The sequence below is a fragment of the Rhinolophus sinicus genome, linkage group LG04, assembly GCF_036562045.2.
Source record: "Rhinolophus sinicus isolate RSC01 linkage group LG04, ASM3656204v1, whole genome shotgun sequence".
In the NCBI taxonomy this organism is placed as follows: domain Eukaryota; kingdom Metazoa; phylum Chordata; class Mammalia; order Chiroptera; family Rhinolophidae; genus Rhinolophus; species Rhinolophus sinicus.
Window position 1 is genome coordinate 16,452,117 of NC_133754.1, and position 6,913 is coordinate 16,459,029.

Below are 6,913 nucleotides of genomic sequence, written 5' to 3' on the forward strand. Positions count from 1 at the left end.
TGACTTGCATTGGCTTTGTAATAAATTTCATTTGAGGTGTGAAAATAGCCAAAACAGGGTGGAAGCTATTTTCATTTAATGATCTATTTATAGCATCACTAATGACTATATTTTTCAATACATTTTAATTGCCGCTTTGCAAGCAATATGTTGCCAGATTACATCTCTCGCGCTATATATATATGTATATATATATATATAAATATATATATATATAACCCAGATATATTTGCATAAAAACAATAATGACATACCTTAAATTTTCTTCAAAGTCTAATGATTTTTGAAGTGTCTTCTTTGAATGATGCTTGCTGACACTGACTTTACTAAAGAGAGAATTCTATAATGAATGCTCTGAAACATTAAGAACTCATGTAGTATTGCATATAAGACTTTGAATGAACACTTCCCTTTTTAAATATTAACAATACTTTGCTCATTACTTTATTTCCAATTTATCACATTTCATCAACAGATCATTTGTATCGCATAATCTATATATTTAACATATACATATATGTTATTATCTAGTTATAATTGTGTGAAATAAGGAATGGCCTTAGGTACCATGAATATCTATATCTTTAGTCTTCCTTACCTTTATAAAACATACTTAAAAATGTAATTATGTCCAAAAATTCTCACTGGTATTGCTTTGATACAAACTTAGGGCATGAGATAAAAAAGTAGAGTTAGGAATTGGAAGAAATGAAAATTAATAGTTTTAGCTCATTCATTGTCATTAAGCATTTTACAAACTCTTCTCCCACTAATTTGGTACCATAGTAGAGAGACAAATCATAAAGCATAAGGATGACTGAAAGTTAGTTGTTTGAAATTAAGTCTAAAGGGAATATAGATTTAAGAACAAAACCTTACATTTGGCAAGATCAGAAGACAGGATCAGTAGGGGTTTTATATGAGATTGGTCACTTGAGATTTGAGTATATCATTAGCAAAACTGCTGAAAACTCACCTTGTTGAAAACATGAATTCTTATTAGGGTTATCAGCCTTTGTCAAGAACTACATTTGATAGCCATTGATCCTGGGGTAGAAATTCTGCTTTGTAGTTTAGAAGATATTTTTCCATTTAAAGGGTGATTATACCAATTTGCTCAACTTCTTTTGCCTAAAAGTAGGCAAAAAAAAAAAAAAAAAAAAAAAAAAAAAAGCTGAAGAAAGATTAAATTAAGTACTTGATTTTAAAACTATGTGCCTGTTTCAGATCTTACATTGAAATCTTTAATCCATTTTGAGTTTATTCTTGTATATGGTATAAGGAGGCAGTACAGTTTTATTTTTTGCATGTATCCGTACAGTTATCCCAGCACCATTTATTGAATAGAAAGTCTTTATCCCAATGTGTGTTCTTGCTTCCTTTCTCATAGATAAAATGACCATATAGGCATGGATTTATTTCTGGGCTCTCTATTCTGTTCCATTGCTTTCTGTGTCTATTTTTATTCCAATACCATGCTGTTTTGATTACTATAGCCTTGTAGTATAATTTGATATCAGGTATCATGATACCTCCAGCTTTGTTCTTTCTTAGGATTGCCATGACTATTCAGGGTCTTTTATGGTCCCATATGAATTTTAGTATTATTTGTTCTAGTTCTATGAAAAATGCAATTGGTATTTTGATAGGGATTGCATTGAATCTGTACATTGCTTTGGGTAGTGTGGACATTTTAACTACATCAATTCTTCCTAACCATGAGCATGGTATATGTTTCCATTTATTTGTATCTTCTTTAAGTTCTCTCTTCAATGTGTTATGCACATACAATTTTCTGAGTATAGGTCTCCAAGACCTGAAACCATAAAACTAGAAAAAAAATATACAGGAAGTAAATTCTGATATATCTCCTTGGGCAAATGTCTAATCACTATATTTTGTTGTATACCTGAAACAAAAACAATAAATAAACAAAACCATGGGTCTATTGTATCTGTGGTAGATGATTGCTATTTTTCATAAATTATGACAATTATAAATTCCTACTTATAGTAAAAAATGCATTAACTTTCATATTTCTCTTCACAATTGCAATAACACAATTATCGGTTCTACACATGACAATATTTATTTCTGATATCCCCAAAATAAGCCTGGGTATTTGTCTATAGTTATGTTTTCTTTCTTTTGTCCAAATTTGTTCTCAAATTTACAAATCCCAGTGCATCATTATTGTTATTATTATTTTCTCTTTAACCAAAAGTGTCCATTGAGTGACCTGTATTTCTCATGTCTCACGAGCTTTAAATATTGCTAGAAAATAGCCTTTAAATCTAGATGCTACGGCTAATAGGTGGGAATTTATGTGAGTAAACCAGATGATGATACTACTATTTATCACAATTATTAATGATTATAAAATACTTAATATTTGATTTTCTTTTCCTCTGTTTTAGGTACTATCCATGTATTGTACCTATTAGAAGAGTACAGAGTTCAGAGCAAAGTCTGGTTCCACTATTGATGACCTACATATTCTGGTCCTTTAAATTCTGTGTTTGTTTTCCCATCAGTAAAACGGCCGTTGCAAGGCTTAAATGAATCTCTCCTTGAATGCCTCTCATTCAGTGAACATTTGATAAAGAAAAGCTTTTATTATTATTGACTCTTTATTCTCCCATCAATACATTTAGGGTTAATTGTCTTTATGCCTCTTTATAGAAGCTAAGGTTTGAAAGTTTAAATACACAACTTGTCCAATACAGGCATACCGACCTCGTTTTATTGTGCTCTGCAGATAGGACAAGACCCTGCATATTGAGGCAATACTTTCCACCAGCAAAAAGAGTATGGCTCACTGAAGACTCAGTTGATAGCACTTTTCAGCAATAAAGTATTTTTAAATTCAGGTATGTACATTTTTTTTTTTTTCAGACATAATGCTATCGCACCCTTAAGAGACTGCAGAATAATGTAGACATAAGTTTAATATCCTATGGGAAACCAAAAAAGAATTGTGTGACTTGCTTGGTTGCAATACCCACTTTAGCCCAGTGATCTGAAACCAAACCCACAATATCTCTGAGGTATGCCTGTGTTAAACATCTTTTAAGAGTTAAGAGTGAGTACTACCTGTATTCCTGTATCTGTATAAATTACAGGTTCAAGTGGGTTTGTAATTAATCAGATTAGATTTTGTTTGGGAAAGCCATAGCTTATTTTTTACAAAATTAAAAAAATTTGATTGTAATGAACTCCAAAATGCTATCAAACCCTTGACTATCACTTGTGTCTTTCTGGGAATGCTATAAGGCTTTACCATGTATTTAAATTGTTTGGGGCATTTTATGTATATGTAGAATAAATATTTGAATATGTATTATGCATTATTACAAATACATATATACATACACATAAATATATCATGATAGCCTCTAAATTAATAGTCATCATTCCCAGTTAGATATAATAGAAGTTAATAACTAGGCCATGTTACGTATCATTTATAAAATTAAGAATTACTTCAGACTTAGAAATCCCACCTGTCATAAGACTACTTGTTCAAACATTGACCATCTACTTCCCTTATTCCATTCCATACACCCTGGTCAACCATGAATCATAAATAACTACTTCTTGAGTACTACACTCCAGCAGTTTTTACATCAATCCAGCAACAATATGACCTAACCCATATTTTCCTAGCTTGCTGATGAGTAAGCCACATGGGACTGAGTTAAAAGACTTTTTTATGTCAAGCTCGATTACACTTATTGTAGATTGAAGGAATCAAGTCCATTATTCTGTCATAGTAGGAAATACATTTGATCTAACAATGATTTGTAACTCAAGTCATGCTATTTATAACCTAGCACTTTGTGATCCTCAAAGGGTTTGCAAAGTTCCCCTTGGATGATAACAGATAGTACTGTTAACCTAAAAATAAATGCCAAGGTGAGAGGCAACAAGAGTTTGTTTGAGATCCAAAAGCATTGCGGTTCTGGAAAGCATTGATTCAAGCAGGCTCTCAAATGTCGTGTTCCAAGTAGGAGGTGAATGCAAGGGCTATTTATGAAAAAGGGAAGGGGAATAATTACATGAATAGAAAGAAGGGATTTCTATTGGTGCAAATCAGCTAAGTTACTTTTTAGCTATTATACATGGTGGTTAATTCTAAAGGATGTCTTTAATTTTCAGTCAGGTAGTCAGAATGTCTGCTTTTCTGTTAGCTTTCTGACAGTTGTTTGGAAAACAATGTTCCTTTAGGCCAATACAAAGGGTATTTTGCCCAGGCTAAACATGATGGAGATTTGAAGAATAAGACCCACAAGACAGATCCTCTGAAATGGCAACTCTGAATGCATTTTGAAGTGGCTCTGTCTATATTATTTTTCAAAGTACATGTCCTCATTTACGTTAAAGTAGCTAGTTGATAGTACCCAGCACTCTTTCCCTCCTTTTAAATTTAGTTTCTTTCTTTCTTTCTTTCTTTCTTTCTTTCTTTCTTTCTTTCTTTCTTTCTTTCTTTCTTTCTTTCTTTCTTTCTTTCTTTTTGTCTGGGTACAGGGAATTTTATTGATGGTGCATGAAAGGTAGTGCTCCCTCAGCTCCTCCCCTTCTTCAGGGGGTCTGGGATGAAAACTGGAGGTCAGGAGATTCTCAGTGTGTTGGGGGAACAATTTGGGGAAAGGACTCCCCAGTAGCTCTCTTCCTCTTGCTGGGGCTGGTGGTCCAACAGGCTCTTACTCCTTAGAGGTCCTGTGGACCATGAGGTCCACCACTCTGTTGTGGTAGCCAAATTCATTGTCATGCCAGAAATGAGCTTGACAAAGTGGTCGTTGAGGGCAATGCCAGCTTTAGCATCAAAGGTGGAAGAGTGGGTATCACTGTTAAAGTTGCAGGAAACAACCTGGTCATTAGTATAGCCCAGGATGCCCTTGAGGGGACCCTCCAATGACTGCTTAATCACTTTCTTGATGTCATCACATTTGGCAGTTTTCTTCCAGCAGCAGGTCAGATCCACAACCGAAACATTGGGGGTAGGGACACAAGGCCATGCCAGTGAGCTTCCCATTCAGTCAGGGATGACCTTGCCCACAGCCTTGGCAGCACCAGTAGAAGCAGGGATGATGTTCTGGGCAGCCCCTTGGCCATCACACCACAGCTTCCCAGAGGGGCCATCCACAGTCTTCTGGGTAGCAAGTGGCTATGGTGAAGGTCAGAGTGAATGTATTTGGCCATATTGGATGCCTGGTCACTGGGGCTTTGAAAAGCAGGTCACCTGCTTTTAACTCTGAGAAAGTGGATGCTGCTGCCATCAGTGACCCCTTCATTGACCTCAACTACATGGTCTCCATGTGCCAGTATGATTCCGCCCATGGCAAGTTCAAAGGCACAGGCGAGGCTGCGAATGGGAAGCTTGTCGTCAATGGAAAACCCAATACCATCTTTCAGGAGCGAGATCCCGCCAACATTAAATGGGGTGTTGCTCGTGCTGAGTATGTTGTGGAGTCCACTGTGCTTTCACTACCTTGGAGAATCCAGGGGCTCACTTGAGGGGTGGAGCTCAGAGGGCCATCATCTCTACCCCTTCTGCAGATGCCCCCATGTTTGTGATGGGTGTGAATGGTGAGAAGTAGGAAAAGTCTCTCAAAATCGACACCAATGCCTCCTGTACGACCAACTGCGTGGCTCCCGGCCAAGGTCATCCATGACAACTTTGGCTTTGTGGAGAGTCATGCCCATCATCCATGCCATCACTGGTACACAGAAGACCAGTTTTTTTTTCGTTTTTTTTTTCAAAAGCTTGATACACTGGTAATGAGATCACCGCTGGGGCTGGTGGTCCAGTGGGCTCTTACTCCTTAGAGGTCATGTGGACCATGAGGTCCACCACTGTTGCGGCTTTATCGATAAAATAATACTGTTTTAAAATAAAAAATTTTAGTACATAAAAACCTGCAATGTAATTGGTAGATTATTTAATTAAACAGTTTGTGAATATAATTTGCCATCTTTTGAGATGATTCAACTAAGTATTTAAATCAGATATTTCTGAAAACTCTCAGCTGATTATTTTATAATAGTTAGCAGAACACAAGATCCTAATTTTCAAATCTGCCCTTGCAAGTTTGGAGGTTACCTACCAACTGATTAGAACTGTCAGGCCTTATGGTATTTATTGTATAGTGTTCCTGTTAAAGTTGCTTATGAAACTATTAGCCTTTTCCTTTGACATTGCTGTTCTGCATGAATGACTGTGTTTATATTCTTGCAAACTCTGTTTTGCTTTTAAGGTAGTTTAAACAGAGCTCAGGTTAAGTGAGTTCCTAACAAGTTATGTTTATTGAATTGCTTTTGTTTACACTTTAAATCCATTCTTTCCTTTAATGGTTTTGCTTTCCTTTATAGTGTTAATTTATAGTGATTTATATGGACAATTGAAAATTTACTTTCAGGATTAGGATAATAATAATTAATTCCAATGTGTTAAATGGCCATCATAGAACATGGGAACAATGGATAGCTTTACAAATGTATTTCAAAATTATAAAACTTTTACTCCTTCCCAGGTGGTTAACTAAATAAACCAAATCAATCATTTTTAAACAATATGTAGTAAGGCACCTTTTATGCCCCAAATAAGAATCAATCTCTTTTTCTTCCCTATTGCAATAACAATATGTACTGATATAGCACATATCAAATATCTGTATTATAGATAGATAGGTATACATTTGCTTGATTAACTTGATTGGCTGTGAAAGTAGGGTAATAGTTATATTTTACCTTCTCAGTTCCTAGCACAGTGATTTTGCTTATATTTGTACTTAAAGTTTAACTAAAATAAATTAAAAGGAAAATATTTTATCTTCTTTCAGTAATATTTGCAAAATTATTAAATGACTCACTAATATTTTCCTCTGACTCTAAAATAGTTTACCTAATAATT

The 6,913-nt window shown here is 35.0% G+C and overlaps 1 pseudogene; it reads left to right on the forward strand.

Annotated features, from left to right (window-relative positions):
• The first annotated feature begins 5,169 nt into the window (after nt 1-5,169).
• On the forward strand, nt 5,170-5,782 carry LOC109435147 (glyceraldehyde-3-phosphate dehydrogenase; annotated as a pseudogene).
• The last annotated feature ends 1,131 nt before the right edge of the window (nt 5,783-6,913 follow it).